The 16,725-nt window shown below is 48.2% G+C and overlaps 3 non-coding genes across 3 annotated transcripts; all 3 read left to right on the forward strand.

Moving 5' to 3' along the window:
• The first annotated feature begins 530 nt into the window (after nucleotides 1-530).
• On the forward strand, nucleotides 531-694 carry LOC116906373. The gene has a single exon (XR_004388642.1). It is a non-coding gene; the product is annotated as a U1 spliceosomal RNA (small nuclear RNA).
• Nucleotides 695-8,651: 7,957 nt separating this feature from the next.
• Nucleotides 8,652-8,808, forward strand: LOC116906456. Its single transcript, XR_004388712.1, has one exon. It is a non-coding gene; the product is annotated as a U1 spliceosomal RNA (small nuclear RNA).
• A 2,548-nt stretch (nucleotides 8,809-11,356) lies between these two features.
• Nucleotides 11,357-11,520, forward strand: LOC116906384. Its single transcript, XR_004388654.1, has one exon. It is a non-coding gene; the product is annotated as a U1 spliceosomal RNA (small nuclear RNA).
• Nucleotides 11,521-16,725: the final 5,205 nt, after the last annotated feature.

The raw sequence follows: 16,725 nt of genomic DNA on the forward strand, positions 1-16,725 counted from the left end.
AGTCCTACTCAGAAAAAAAAAAAAAAAAAAAACACGGAAATCCGATCCTCTTTTACTAGTTAAACTTAAGAGTGAATCTCTTGGAATTGTGTCCTATGAGGATGAATTCCCTCCACTAGCAGAAACTGAATGAGCTAAAATTTCCTCGTTGCCGAGAGCCTGTAGAATGTACCTTGGGCGGCCCAGGGCTTTGAAGCTTAGGTTTTGATTTTCACACTTGATCGCCCAGGATCAACAAGCCCCTCAGCTCCCGGCCCCACAACCTTAGTGGACAGAGTTGCGCGGAGGGGGCCTACGTGACGTCACCACAGGGGCGTGGAGTATGTAGATGATTGTACACGCAAAGGCTACCGGTTCCCCCAACATAGATTGCTCACGCCGTTAGTGGATAATATCTACATTGTGTAAAGTGTGCTTTTAGGGTGCAATATTAGAAAAGAATGTGATGTAGAGAAGGAACATTGAAGAAAACACCGTAACTATAAGTAAGTGTATAATGATGGGGAACCTGCTTGAGGGGGAAGCAACTCATACTTACCTGGCAGGGGAGATACCATGATCACGAAGGTGGTTTTCCCAGGGCGAGGCTTATCCATTGCACTCCGGATGTGCTGACCCCTGCGATTTCCCCAAATGCGGGAAACTCGACTGCATAATTTGTGGTAGTGGGGGACTGCGTTCGCGCTCTCCCCTGGCTTGATGTTGTAAAGATAGTTAGCTGCTCTATATGTGATGTGTGTAATAGCTATGAACTTACAATGACTTTCATCTATGTGTCTTTGGTCGTGTGAATATCCAACATATATTGCCAAGCAAGCAATTGAAAAGTCTAATATACACAATGACAATTGTACTATCAGCGTTGTTGAGGTCTATGTACTCTTAAGTGAAACAAAACCGAAAGGTGGCAAAAGCTCATTGTGGATCGTGCTACCTACCGCCTGGGCTCCACTACCTTTTCTCCACTGATCTCCTCCAGTGATGTGGAATTAAATGTTCTGAATAAAACCCTTCTTTCCCCATGTTAGTGTTGCCTTTGGCCCTGAACTTTTAATAGCAATAAAAACCCTAGAATGGGTGGGGAGATGACTCAGCGATTAAGAGCACTGTCTGCTCTTCCAGAGGTCCTGAGTTCAATTCCCAGCAACCACATGGTGGCTCACAGCCATCTGTAATGGATCTTGACGCCCTCTTCTGGTGTGTCTGAAGACAACGACAGTGTACCATCATGTACTTACATAAATAAATAAATCTTTAAAAAAAAAAAAAAAACCTAAAACAGGCATCATTTGTTGTGACCCAATTAATTTCATTACTTGTCTGTGTAAAATTAAATATAATATAGGAGGTGAGAGATTTCCCCTTCGATATGTACTGTTGTTTTGCTACATTATCATGTTGTCAAGTTGCCTTCTAAATATTTATATTTATACCCAAGGATTTGTGTTGCTTTCAATGTTTGGTCAGAGAAGCGTTTTTCTGCAGCACATTGATGTAGTGGTTACTGTGGGGATCCACAACTGGTCAAAATGCAAAGAATAAGTAATAGCGCTCAATTGCAGATGAATGGTCTACATCTGTTCCCATCCGAGATTCTGGGAACTCAGAAAGGGCCAGTCTTCTATAAGAATTGTCAGAGTGGGAGGTGCTGTCTTCTAGACAGGACACAGCTGTCGCACACATCACCTCACTGAAGCTGTGGTTACCACCTCAAGGAGGCTGAAGGGATAGCTCAGTGGTTAAGAACACTTGCAGAGAACCATATTTTCCTTCCCAACACTGAGTGGGGCAGCTCATCTGCCTGTAACTCCAGTTCCAGAAGCAGAGAACAGGTATTTCCCAAGACAAGCTGGCTATACACTAGTTGAATCAGCTCACAGGTTCAACAAGAACTTTAGTAAATACAGTAGAGAGAAATCAAGGAAGATACTCTATCTCAACCTGTAACTTTTGCACTGCAAACCCATGCACATGTATGCTCATACATGTAAACATGCAAGTATACCACACATATCTACATGCTTTTTGCTTTTTTAAAAAAAAAAATCCTCCTGGGACTCACTATGTAGAGCAGGCTAGCCTTGAACTTACAGAGATCTGCTTACTTCTGCCTCAAGCCCAGCCCAAAATAATTTTTTAAAGATTTATTTATTTTTAGTTATATGAGTACAATGTTGCTGCCTTCAGACACACCAGAAGAGGGCATCGGATCCCATTACAGATGGTTGTGAGCCACCATGTGGTTGCTGGGATTTGAACTCAGGACCTCTGGAAGAGCAGTCAGTGCTCTTTACCACTGAGCCATCTCTCCAGCCCCAGCAAATACTTTTTTACCTGTTGATCTTCCCTGCCTCCCACTCCTTACACCTTAGGTTTAAGGTGGCGGGGTTTAGCTATGGTGTGGCGACACATAACCTCTATTGGCAGAAGTCATTAAGCCGGATGGAAAGTTCGTCCTTAGAGTAGAATGTAATGAGCCATCTGTAATGAGATCTGATGCCCTCTTCTGGTGTGTCTGAAGACAGCTACAGTGTACTTATATATAATAAATAATTTTTTTTTAAAAAATGTATTTGCTTCACAAGCCTGACGGCCAAACCTAGAACCCAATATTATTATGCTTTGTACAGAACAAGTCTTTCCTTCCTTCCCTCTCTCCCCTCTCCTCCTCCTCCCTTTCTTTCCTCCCCTTTCCTATTTCTTTTGAAATAACTAATCAAAGTTCACCGAATGCTTTACCACATGTAGAGTGATCGGGTTTTCTAGATGCAACACACTAAAGCACAACTAGCCAGAGGCAGACAACACTTATTTCTAAAATTCAGGTGCATCATAGTTCCCTGGATCCGGTCCCTAACTCCGCCAGTGACCCGGGAGACATTTATCAACGGAGCCTCTGAGTAGCTACCATGGCTGCCTAGTGAGTGGCATAGAGGGAAAGCTCTCTGCTAAAAGGAAGAGCTCTTGCCTCCTAGGGGACAAGTAGGAGCCCCAGGATGAAAGATGAGGTACAAACTGCAGAGTTGGTGGTTCTTTGTTTCTGGGCTGTCTTTCTGATGGGAGGGGATATGATCCCCATTTTTCCCAGTCTAAAGGTGTGTTGGATGGACTTCTCTTTTTTCTTAGTCCTCTCCTATTTGGAAACTGCTGAGGGCCATGCAGGAGGAAGGACAAATGGTTTCAGAACTTAGGAACTTATGCTGCCCAGTTTAGCATAGCCACGGTGGGCGGGCCTTGGTTGAGCCGCGACTCCGACGGCTAACGTGTCCTGAAGACTCCATGCTGTTATGGAGTTCTCTGCTTGCTGCTCCCAATTCCCTCTTAACCTAAGAATCGTAGGAAAACTTTAGGGGGTTTCCAGCCCCTCCCTGGGCAGTATCTCTGGTTATCATAATAATAATGCCTGATCTCTTTCAGGCTTTGCTGCTGGAGCAGAGTCATGACTCAATCACCACCCTAGGAAAGAACTAGGAGATGCAGATTCTAAGCAATGACCCTTAGAAAAGTATTAGTGAGGCTAGGTTAAGATGTTTCTGCTACTGGCTCTGATGTAGAAAATCTTAGGGAACAATTTAAAGTTCAGAAAGGCACAGTCTTGGGGGTTGGGGATTTAGCTCAGTGGTAGAGCGCTTGCCTAGCAAGCGCAAGGCCCTGGGTTCGGTCTCCAGCTCTGAAAAAAAAAAGAAAAGAAAAGAAAAAAAGAAGAAAGGCACAGTCTTATTAGTTAAGCTAGGGACCTCTTTTTTTTTTTAAGATTTATTTATGTATTACATGTAAGTAGACTGTGGCTGTCTTCAGACACACCAGGAAAGGGCATCAGGTCTCAATGCAGATGGTTGTGAGCCACCATGTGGTTGCTGGGATTTGAACTCAGGAACTCTTTTTTTTCTTTTCTTTTTTTTTTTTTTTTAATATTTTATTTATTTATTATATATGAGTACATTGTAGCTGTCTTCAGACATACCAGAAGAGGCCATCAGATCTCATTACAGATGGTTGTGAGCCACCATGTGGTTGCTGGGATTTGAACTCAGGACCTCGGGAAGAACAGTCGATGCTCTTAACCACTGAGCCATCTCTCCAGCCCTCTTTTTTTTTTTAATATTTATTTATTTCATGTATATGCATACATTGTAGCTGTCTTCAGACACACCAGAAGAGGGCATCAGATTTCATTAGAGGGGGGTGAGCCACTGTGTAGTTGCTGAGATTTGAACTCAGGACCTTTGGAGGAGCAGTCAGTGCTCTAAACCATTGACCCATCTCTCCAGCCCCTGAACTCAGGAACTCTTAAGCACTGAGCCATCTCTCCATCTCCAGCTAGGAACCTCTTATGGTCAGGGAACAAGAACAATGGCAGCACCAGCGGACGTGTCTCACAGAGACCGGACTGGTGAGGATTGATTTTATATCCATTTCTGTCCTCAGCTTCCTGATGTACTTTAATAAGAATTGCTGGTAAGTAAATATACATTCCGAGGATTTAAGGTAGATATAACTGATTTTTATATAAAACTTTAGATATATGATTCTTTTAAGATTCCTACGAGATTACTTTTAAAGATAGATAATAAAATAATTAATCCTTTGTAACTGTACATTGCTGCCTTCCAGTAAGATAAACTGGCTGAGAAAATGATCTTCTTGGTTACACTTTGCTAATCTATAACAAGTTGCTTAGTTACGAATGTACGTGGGTTCTTGGCAATAATTTATTTTCCTTACCTGTACCATGTAATGATATTTCTCATAAAGATATTGGAGAACACAGTTTTTTCATAGTCATTCACTAGAGGAAAACTAAAATGTAATCACATTGTAATTTTATACTGCTTGAAAGATTTTGCTGAGATATATGACATGGGAAAAAGAATAAAGTTGTGTATGTATGTATGTATGTATGCATGCATGTATATAAAACATGTCTGGGTGTGTGTTGGAGCTTCCTTCATCCACCAATAGTGTATATATGTTTGTATGTGTAAGTGTGAAAATCTAGGAGTCTGTAGGAACTTTGTTCCATTCACCCACCAGGAATGAGTGTATATACCACCAGTTATGAGTGTGTGTGCACGTGCGTGTGCCTGTATGTGTGTATGCTTGTGTGTGTGTGAATCTTTTTCGTTTCCTTTTCTGGGTTCCCTGGGCACAGGAGTGGCAGCCCCAGTAAATTAAACCTTGTTCCCCAAGAGACAAGTCTGCAGAGTAATTTCTCTAAGCACTAGCCACTATAGACAGCAACCCGGACAGTAACAGGACAGACTCGTTGCTCAAAGCACGACCCCTATGGGCTGCCATCCTCAGTTCACCCAACCCACGGATGCCAAAGCTGGCTGTTGGCAGGAAATCACGGGGACTTGGGCCATTCACCACTGGAACGGGTTCCTAGTTTGTTTACATTTCTCTAAACCGTCCTGAAGATTCCGGGGTCGGGGTCCACCTTGCAGGCCAAGACCCAGACCCAGTCTCTCTCAGTGCACATCTTCTCTCGGCCTCCCCGTGCTGGCTAGCGTGCTTGCTCTCGTGATTGACATGTTTCCCCGAGCCATCCGAACCTCCGTTTTCCTCTTGTCAGCCTGGACACCGTTTTGGTCCTTCCTTCCTTCCTGTATGTGACCTTCATTGGTAGAAATACACCCACGCGGTGTCCACCCGTGGGTGAGCGCAGGACCGAGGGCCCTTTCTTCTGGATTCGGTCCGGCCCTCACCAGCTGCTCTTGAAGCCTCCTCAATCCGGTATGGGCGAGATCCTCTAGCCTTGTAGCTCCCTTCTCTGCTATAAAGGACATGTTGACCTACCTCACAGGGATGTTGTGAGGGTTAATAAATGTTGGTGCCATGCTTCGGAAATGTGAAGGTGCTGTGTAAACGCCGAGAGATAGAAGGACAAGGCATACGGCGGTTCTGTTACCCGTGGGTTATTTTGTTTTTATCAGCATGGTCTCTCTTGGAGGGGAAAGAAGTGAGTATCCGGAAAACTTTTATGGGATTTTTGCTTATTTTTATTTACCGTGTAGGAGTGCCTTCTCCTGCCCATGTGTCTGTGTGCCCCACGTGTGCCAGGCTGGAGAAGGCCAGAAAGCGGGGAAGGTGGGGCAGAAGAGAACGTAGGATCCCCTAGAACCGGAGCTTCAGTGTGGGTGCTGGGACACGATCCCCGGGTCCTGGGGAAGAACAGCCAGTGTGCTCCGTCACGGAAACATCTCTCCAAGCCCTAAGTTCTCTTTTTAGGTTAGTCTGTGTAGTATGTGAGGGTGGGGACCCGGGTGAAGGTCAGAGGGCTTGTGGGAGTCAAGCTCCTTCCACCACACGGATTGTGGGGATCAACCACCAGCTGTCAGCCGTGGGGCAAGCGTGTCTACCCCCCTAGGCCGACTCCGCAGGCCCCCGATTCATTGTGAGCGTGCCTCCTGGGGCCGGGGTAGTTAGTAGCAGCTGCATATACTAACCTGTTGACCTTAGGTAGCCCGCGTGGCTAAACAGCGAGCAGGCGCGAGGACTGCTGCTGCGCGCTTAAGGCCAGGCCCCGGAGACCCGGAGGCGAACACCTGCTTCTGGAAACGGAGGAGGGCAGGTGATGTGCACACCTGTAACTCCCAGCGGCAGCAGGGCACCTGAGTCTTACTGCCAGCCTTGTCTACATAGGGAGTTCCAGAGCCAGCCCATGGGCTGAGTAGATGTTGCACCCGCCTACCCCCACCCAAAAAAATTTGGAGCGGCAAGCAGGGTGGCTCACTGGGCAAAAGTTACCTCGGTCAAACCTGAACACCTGGGTTTGATCCCCAGACTTGTGCTGTGTAGCATGCCCACCGCACAGTATTGGGTTTAATTAATGAAACCCAAAGCAAAAATATCGATCTGCCCTACCTCCAATGCCTCAGCTCGATTTCCAAGTATAGCAGTTTGGAGGCAGAAAACTTGGAACAGCGGCTTTGATGTTCATTTCCTGGCAGATGCTCTCCCCTGGTACTGACTGGTGTCTTAACTGGTCAGAGCTGTGTCATGTCTTGTGGCGAAGCTGTTTCAGCTGGGGAAAAAAATAATATATCGATCCCGGAGACCAGAAGCAGGATCCGTCGACACCATCACATGGCATTAGATCCCACAAAAATGGAGTTCAGGGAGTTCAGAGAGAGAGAGACAGAGAGAGAGACAGAGAGAGAGAGACAGAGAGAGAGACAGAGAGAGAGACAGAGAGAGAGACAGAGAGAGAGACAGAGAGACAGAGAGAGAGAGACAGAGACAGAGAGACAGAGAGACAAAAGAGGTGACAAAGAGAGACAGAGAGAGCCAAGCTAGCTGTACTGGATGGGTTTCTGCGTCAGCTTGGCATCAGAGAGGAAGGACCTACCTCAGTTGAGAAATGCCTCCATGAGATCCGGCTGTAAGGCATTTTCTCAGTAGTGATCAATCAGCGAGTCATCCCTGGGCTGGTGGTCCTGGGTTCCGTAAGAAATCAAGCCAGTAAGCAGTACTCCTTCATGGGCTCTCGTCAGGCTCCTACCTCAAGCCCTGCTTGAGTTCCTGTCCCACTCCCTCCAGTGATGGACTGTGGTCTGAAAGTGTAAGCCAAGTAAACCCTCTCTTGCCCAAGTTGCTTTTTGGTCATGGTGTTTTGTGGAAGAAATAGTAGAAGAACCCTAACTAAAACAGTAGTCTGGGACTGAACATTAAAAGGGAGGGAGAGAGGAGAGAAGCAGGAAGGAGGGAAGGAGGAGAGAAAGGAAAAGGAAAAGGAAAAAAGGAAAAGGAAAAGGAAAAACTAAATCACCCCCTTCAATGTATACCAATGGTTTTGGGGTCAGTTAAAGGGTATGGGCTAGGGAGAGCACAAGAGAGAGGACTCTGCAGGTAAAAAGGCGCTTACAGATACAGCCACGCCCTAATGACCTGAGAAGAATCTTTTTGCCCCCCCACCCCGCCACCAGAAAAATAAGTTAGGCAACAGGACGCGTAGGTCCAGACCGTTCTCTTGCGTCTGGTTCACAAGCGTTAGGGAGACAGGTGTGGGCTTCCACAGTCGGTGTGGCAATGTTTTCTGCTTGAGAACGAGTTAACGGTTAGTAGCTCATAGGGCCGAGAGTGTAACTCCACAGGGTAGGAAGACTTGCTTGCCGTGGCATGCAAAGCCCTGAGGGTCATCCCAGGCCATAAAGAGACCTTGGTTCGTCCCATCCATCCATCCATCCATCCATACATACATAGTGTGCTCCAGGCCACTGTGTGCCCGTCGCGGTCTCCTGCAGGCCAGGGGAAGAAAAGGGAGGGGAAAAGAAAAAGGGGGGAAAAAAAAAAAAAAAAAAGGGGGGGGGGGGGGGGGATCAGGGGTAGAGCGCTTGCCTAGAGAGCACAAGGCCCTGGGGTGGGTCCCCAAAAATGGGAAAAAAAAAAACCAAAAAAAAAAAAAAACCCTCCTGTGGGCGGGGCGTATGCAGATGAGGGCCGTGCGCAGTGGCTGCCGGTCCGGAGAGCCCTAAGGGCCGTGTCTCGGGTGGAGTGTCCCGCGTGACAGGCGTGTGATTTCCGTGAGGCGGAAGCATCGCGGCAGAGGACTGGGGGGGCGTGAGGCCGAGGCCGTGGCGCGGAGGCGGGAACCGTGCGTTTAATAGGGTGCGTGTGGGTGGAGGGCGTGCTGGCTGGGCGAGCAACTCATACTTACCTGGCAGGGGAGATACCATGATCACGAAATTGGTTTTTCCCAGGGCGAGGCTTATCCATTGCACTCCGGATGTTGACCCCTGCGATTTCCCCAAATGCATCGACTGCATAATTTGTGGTAGTGGGGGACTGCGTTCGCGCTCTCCCTGATTTTTGTGGTTTCTAAAGTCAAGACCTGCTCCAACAGCTCCAGTTCATAGTCAGGGGAAGACTTTCACTACTCCTTCAGCCGTGGGTGAGACGTGTAGTGAGGGGAGCAGGCCGGAGACCCTGTTGGCCTGCGCAGCCTCATCAATCAGTTTGGCACCCCTCTTCCCTGGCCGCGTTTTCGACTGCCCATCTGGCCTCTCAGGAGTCAGAACCCCTGGGCCTCCAGCCTGCAGGCTCCCTTTCGGTTTTAGTCTCCTGGGCTTCTAGAACCACTTTCTTCTGCTAGAGTCAAGAACCTCGCCTGCCAACAGCTCCTTGCTCCAAAGCACCAGCGCCAGCATTGCCCATCCACTGTGCACAGTGGGCCCCTGCAATCAGGTAGGGCAGCCACAGAGAGAGGGGGAGATGGAGGACTCTTTGGCCGACTTCACCGGAGGGCCAGCAGGGATGAGGGCTTTTCCGTTTCATCCTCAGCTGATAGATAGTGTACGTAGGGTTCATCTGTGCAATGCCTTTCTGATCAACTTTCTAATCCTGCACCTCTGCTCTTTCTGAGGTCTCCAGGTCAGATGACTGCCACCCTTCCTCAGGGCTCTGCACACACGTGCCATACACAAACAAATATCTAAACCACGACGAGGGTAGGGGTGGTTCCGTTAGTAGAACACTTGGAATGAGGTGCATGTCTTGGGGGCGGGCGACACCTTGATCTCATACTGCATACTGTTGTCAGCCTGGTGAGGTCACCACCAGTTCTAGGCCAGCCTGGGTTGCTGGTGACAAGACACCTGTCTCAATTCCTCCCAAAAGCTGGTTGAAACGATCCCCAAGAAAGAGGAATACGTACCCTCTTTGGGTTGGTCAGGGTTGGCAGAGGTGGCTCCTCCCAAGGCGTAGTGAATAGAGAGAGCAGGCCAACCCTGGGGCTAGTTGAGCACAGCTGAACCTGTCCTGTCCACCACCACCTCAAACTCCAGTCCTTTGGAGTTTAGGCCTTTGTTAGCTTTAAGGCGGGTTCTGGGGCTGCTTCTAGGTCAGTGACCTCTTTGGTTCAAGTTTCTAAGAACGTCCGTTTTGCAGAATCAGAATAGTTCTAGGTGCTGGAAGTCGATATATTCCGGATGCCAGCGCTGGTCTTTTCTAGAGGGCCCTCTTCTAGGTTCTTCTTAGTATCCTCGCCTGGCAGACACACGCTGCCTTTTGCCTTTGCGCTTTGCCTTTGCCTTTTTACAAAATATCTATGGGGATAGAGATGGCTCAGCAGTTAATGGTGGGCTGGCTGCTCTTCCAGAGGACCAGTTTCAATTCCCATTACCCACATGGCGACTCACAACAGTAACTCCAGTTCTAAGGTATCTGATGCCTCTTCTGGGCACTGTGCACATGTGATACACGGATATATACACACACAGGCAAAACACTTATACGCATTAAACCAAACAAATATCTCAAGTGTTGTTGTTGTTGTTGTTGTTGTTGTTGTTGTTTTGTTGTTTGAGACAGGGCTTCCCTACATAGCCTTGTGCCATCCTGGAACTCTCTCTGAGACCAGGCTGTTCGAATTCAGAGATGTGCCTGGCTCTGCCTCCCAAGTACTAGGATGAAAAAAAAAAATAAGGAAATGAGAGGGGGGGGAAGAGAAAAGAAAGAAAAAGAAAGAAAAAGAAAAGAAAAGAAAAGAAAGGAAGGAAGGAAGGAAGGAAGGAAGGAAGAAAGAAAGAAAGAAAGAAAGAAAAGAAAGAAAGAAAGAAAGAAAGAAAAGTCGTTCCATATGCATGGATGTTTTTTGCCTGCATATAGGATTATGAAATGAGCCCAGATTCCTGGGAAGAGCAGCCACTGCTCCATCTGAGCCGTCTTTCAGCTCCAGGATACTTTCAAAGTTGAGTTCAGTACCAATCTCAATTAACCTGGGATGTTGAAGTTTCAAGTCTTTTGTGAGAATCACACCCCAGTTCTCTTGACATGCTCGTTTCAGGTTTGAAAGCACTGGTCCCATGTTTTGTTTTTCACTCTGATAGCAAGTAAATCAAGTGGGTGCAGAAGAAACCTTGGCATGCACGAATCCCCGAGTGTGTGATCCCTAGAATGGACGATGGCATACACTTTGGATCAAGTTTAGGGTCGTCTTGGTTACCGGCTGCATGGTGCAATCATCAAAACTTTGGAGTCATCTCAGGTTCCAGGCTTCGCAGTGCGCTCACTCGAGGTCACCCTGTCCGGGTCTGGGTCTCTTGCCCGCCAAAAAAAAAACCCAAAAACCAAAAAGCAATAAAACCGAGACAGTGAAAGCGAGAGCCAGAGCGGAGAGGCGTATAGGCGTGGCGTATGCAGATTAGCGGCGCGCAGTGGCTGCCGGTCCCCGAGGAACCCGAACGGCCATATCACGGTGGAGGTCCGCGTGACAGGCGTGTGATTTCCGTGAGGCGGAAGCATCGCGGGCACGGGAATGGGTGGCGTGAGGCCGAGGCCGTGGCGCGGAGGCAGGAACCGTGCGTTTAATAGGAGTGCGTGTGGGTGGAGGGCGTGCTGGCTGGGCGAGCAACTCATACTTACCTGGCAGGGGAGATACCATGATCACGAAGGTGGTTTTCCCAGGGCGAGGCTTATCCATTGCACTCCGGATGTGCTGACCCCTGCGATTTCCCCAAATGCGGGAAACTCGACTGCATAATTTGTGGTAGTGGGGGACTGCGTTCGCGCTCTCCCCTGGTTTGCTTCTGTTCAAAAAAGGCTTCTTCCTCCCCTACAAGTGTAGGGTGGTAGGATTAGTGGCGAAGCTCACGTTGCGTTCTACGACGTTGGATTCGCGGAGAGAAACTTTGTGGCAGAATGCTCCACCGACGTCCCACTGTTTGTAGGGCAGTGAGCAGCCTGACCAAGTCTCCAACTCCCAGCTGCACCCCTCCCTCCATGGCGCCCGTTTCGGGTTTCCGTTCTGAATTCCTTCACTGGGAAGGACTATGATGTCCTGGAAGTTGTAAGCCAGGTAAACCTTTACTCCCAAAGTTGCTTTTTCCTTGTGCTGTTTCAACAGAAACCTAACTAGACGGTACTGGGAATCAGGATCGCCAGGGCACAAAGGGAAACAACGCGTCAGTGTGTGTCTGTGTACCGCATTTGTACAGGCCCACAGGGGCCAGGAAGAGGATAGGTTCATGGATCCCCAGGAATTTGAGATACACACCGGTTCAGCCACCATGTAGGTGTTGGGAATCAAACCCAGGTCCTTGGCAAAGAGCAGCCCAGTGCTCTTTTTTTTTTTTTTTTTTTTTTCCCGGGCTGGGGACCAACAGGGCCTTGCGCTCGCTAGGCAAGCGCTCTACCGCTGAGCTAAATCCCCAACCCTAATGACTGAGTCCCAACACCAGTCAGTACCTTCACGTCTTACTTGTTTGGTCTGGGTGGGTTTGATTTGATTGGTTTAGGGTATTTTTGTTTGTTGTTTGTTTGTTTGTTTGGCTGGTTGATTTCGTTTGTCCAGCCCGGCGGGGTTCAGAACCCGAAGGAGGATGTGTACGCAATCAGCAAAAGAAGACTTGGACCAAGGAGTACAGTTCACACACTCTGGCACTGAGACGACTAACTCAGTTAGCTTCTCACCTTTATTTATACATCCTTCCCCACCCCCAACAGCTGAAAAGGTTTTACATTCATTTTCTCACGTACAGTCTCTTTTTAAGAACTCCCTGCGTTTAACAATAATGGGCACACTGCTAGCATCTCCCACATCCTAATGGGGGATCTAATTCCTCTAACAGGGGTTTCTTGACCAAATCGTAACCAGGTCACTTACTCACCCCTTGCTTGGCTCACCTTTGAATGTTCCTATTGAGGCTTGGAGCCAGTGATCCAGCAAAACCTTTCCAACTTTTTGATTATCGCATACCTGTTGTTTGGAGCAGGTCGGTGGGCGAATTGTTGAACCAAATTCCCATCAGGAGAGCATCTGGACACACTAGCTGATGTACCCACATGAGCCCTCTCATGTTGACTCAACCTCCTCCTCCCTTCCTTTCCCTTCCCCTCCCCTCCCTCCTCCCTCTTCTTTACAAGCAGCGGAGGTAGTGATCTGTCTGTCCCATTCCCACAATCCTCAGAGACAAGTAAGAATGCATCACTGCCTGAGCTTTCTTTTCTGATTCTGCCAAATGTCTGTCACAGACAAAGCGCAAGAACTGCCAACAGCAAAGCCAAAATTCAAACGCCAAGGCAAAAAGTGAACCAAGCATTCCCTCAGAAGGTCAGGAGATTCTGCCAGAATATCCCCACAGGTCCTGCCACGTGAGGACCCAACTCCTCAGGCCTTGCTGTAAGGGAGAGCCAGCTGCATGCGTTACGCGTGGGCACCTTTCCTGGCAGAACCTTTCCTAGTCACCGCTTGGGTTTGGTTTGGTTTTGCTTTGCTTTGGTCTGGTTTGGTTTGGTGGCCGGGACCTAAATACGTAGACCAGTGTCTCAGTCAAGGTTTCTATTACTGTGGCGAAACACCATGACCAAAGCAACTCCGGGAGGAGAGGGGCTTATTCAGCTTCTGCTTCCACTGAAGGACTGCTGGGTACTGGCTTGCCTCATTCTTGCCTCATCAACCTACTTCCTTTATAGAACCCAGGACTGCCAGTCCAGGGTGGCCCCACCCACTCCATCAAGTGCTCAATAGGAAAATGCCTTACAGCCAGATCTTACGGAGGCATTGTACCAACTGAAGTTCCTCCTCTCCAGTGACTCTAGCTTGGCCTCAGGTAACATCAATCTAGCCAGCACACACCAGGCCATCCTTGAACTCCTGTACCACCTGAGTGCTGTTGGCATTAAAAAGCTAGCTTTATGTCAACTGGACACAAGTTAGTATCATCTGAGGAGGGAACCTCAGTGAGAAACTGCCTATAAGGTAGGAAAGCCTGTCGGACAATTTTTCTGAATCAGTGGCAGGTGGGAAGGTTCAGCCCGATTGGCGGAAGGGTGCCACCCTGGGCTGGGCGGTCCTGGAGCCACTATAGAAAGGAGGCTGGCTGCTGAGCAAGCCAGGAGCAGCGATAAACCAATACAGCAGTAAACGGCGTCCCTCCACGGCGCCCTCCACGGCGTCCACGGCGTCCGCTCCACTGCCCTCCGCCAGTTTCTGCCTCCTCAGGTTTCTACCTGATTCCTGCTCTGACTTCCTTCCAGTGATGGAGCAGGGAGGTGAAACTGAGGTTCTCAAATAAACCCTTTCCTCCCAAGTTGCTTTTGAAACCAGGAATTTTATTTGGTTGGCTGGTCGGCCCCCTCGTGGTCGGGTCGGTTTAGTTTTCAGACAGGGTTTCTCTGTGTAGCCATGGCTGCCTAGAACACCTCTGTAGACCAGGTAGACCAGGGGGATCCGTTCGTCTGGTTGTTGTTGTTGTTGTTGTTGTTGTTGTTGTTGTTGTTTTTTTGGAGCTGAGAACTGAATCAGGACCTTCGCTTGCTAGGCAAGTGCTCTACCACTAGCTAAATCGCCAACCACCACCACCGTTTCCATCTGTTGCACGATATTTGGTCACACTGTGATCCCTGAGATTATGCTGTTTACTGGAAAACCTGTTTCTAGTTGTGGTGGGCTCGCCTTAGTACACACCTTTAATCCCCAAACAACGAAAAAGTAAAAGTTAGTTTGTGAAGGAAGCTCCCATGTTTAAAAGTGATGTCTAACTGAGAGGCACTCAAAGTGGCGAATCAGAGAAAGACTTGACGAAATAGGATATGTCCGACTCTCACGAGGACAGGGAGGAAAGAGAGACCAGCACAGAGGAAAGAGGGCAGTTTATTGGGACAGCTGTACAGCGACAGGTTGCAGAGAGAATGAGGAGGGAGCCAGAAGCTTAGAACATATTGCCAAAGTTAGGATGAGGCAATTCAGGCAGAGCAATTCAGGCAGCAGCTGAGAGAAGACAGTTGGAATCAGTCAGCATGGAGAGGAGTTTGAGCCAGAACAGCTGAGCTGACCAGCCAGCCAGAGATCAGAGCTACAGTGGGTGAGCTGATTCAGCATAAGTCTCAGGGGCTGAAGACATTCTAGGCCCAGATAAGATTGTACGAAGGTTAGAAGCTTCCAGGGCTAGGTCTAGGTTAGCAGACAGAGGCAGTGAGCCTCCGAGACGACAATTACATCAGGCCAAAGGGAAGATAGATCCTTTTACTGCATATACCTGCTCCCCTTTCCATTGCTGTGAAGAGACACCACCGACCAAGGCAAGTCTTATAAGGACAACATTTAATTGGGGCTGGCTCACATATACCATTATGGAGGTTCCGTCCATAATCATCAAAGGTGGGAGGATGGCAGCTTCAGGCAGCATGCATGCCACAGCTACTCCAACAAGGCCACACCTCCTAATAGTGCCACTCCCGGGTTGCGTATTCAAACCACCACACCCCACCAAGAAGGTTCAGGGAACTTTCGCAGAGGGGCCAGTCTTCTGTAAGAACTGTGAGGGTGGAAGGAGAACTGTGAGATACCGCTTCTGGGTGAGGATCCGCTGTCCCACAGAACCTCACAGAACCTGCACAAAGGGACTGAAGTGATGGCTCAGTGGTTATGAGCACTCGATGCTCTTCCAGGGATCTGGGTTAGACTCCCAGCACCCACATAGCAGCTCACGGCTCTGTAACTCCAGTTCCAGGATGTCTGATGCCTTCTTCTGGCCTCTGTGGGCACTGTGCAGGCATACATGCAAAATACCCATGCGTGCATTCTATACATTTTAAAGGAAATAAAAGAGAAAGGAAAAAAAGAAAGAAAGGATTTAGCTCAGTGGCAGGCGTTTGCCTAGCAAGCGCAAGGCCCTGGGTTGGAATCCTCAGCTCTGAGAGAGAGAGAGAGAGAGAGAGAGAGAGAGAGAGAGAGAGAGAGAGAGAGAGAGGAGAGAAGGAGAGAAAGCTTTCTGTGCCCAAGGAGAAGGCTCAGTGGATGAAGCACTTCCCACAAAGTGTGAACCAGAGTCTGCATTCCTAGCACTTATCAAAAATCTAGGCAGTGAATGAAGGGTGCCCTGTCGGATCTGTTCCGGTTTCTGCTGGTGACCAGCAATATTAAAGGATGTTCCACCTGAATCTGTCTTAAGGCTTCTATTGCTGGGAAGAGACGCCATGACCCATGGGCAATGCTCATGACGGAAAACATTTAGTTGGGGCTGGCTCACAGTTTCAGAGGTTAAAAGTAAATAATGAAAACAAGTAATAAAAACGAAATTATTACTTTTCTTAAAATGTTTTAAAAGGGTTGGGGATTTAGCTCAGTGGTAGAGCGCTGGGTTCGGTCCCCAGCTCCGAAAAAAAGAAAAGAAAAATGTTTTAAAAGGGGCTGGAGATTAAGAACAGTGGTTAAGAGCAGAGGTCCTGAGTTCAATTTCCAGTAACCACACGGTGGCTCACAACCATCTGTAATGGGATCCGAGGACCTCTTCTGATGTGTCTAAGACAGCACTGGTATACATTAAATAAATAAATAAATATATAAATAAATGTTTAAAAATATTTTAAAAAGGATCTCGTGTGTATGGATATTTTGCCTGCCTGTATGAATGTATGAATGTATGTATGTATGTATGTACTATGGTCTTCGCACCACATGTATGCAGTGCCTGTGGCGCTAGAAGAGCGTGTTGGGGTTGCCCTGTGGGTGCTGGGAATCAAACCCAGGTTAGCTGGAAGAGCAGCTAGTAGTACTCTTAGCCATGAGATTCTCTCTGGTGCCTGCCAACATCTTTAGTTTCTTGCCTCTTCCTGAGCCGCTGCCACACCTTGCCCTGGCCAAGCCATTGTAAAGCACGTTGCTACTAATGACACCTACCAAGGTAGTAAAAGTGTACCCGTGGCGCCTTTGGGAGCACTGAACACCTGCTGTCCCTCACTACATCAGAAAGGAGATGTCTGTTCTTGGCCGACTTCAGAAAC

This window comes from Rattus rattus, chromosome 7, assembly GCF_011064425.1.
Source record: "Rattus rattus isolate New Zealand chromosome 7, Rrattus_CSIRO_v1, whole genome shotgun sequence".
NCBI lineage: Eukaryota > Metazoa > Chordata > Mammalia > Rodentia > Muridae > Rattus > Rattus rattus.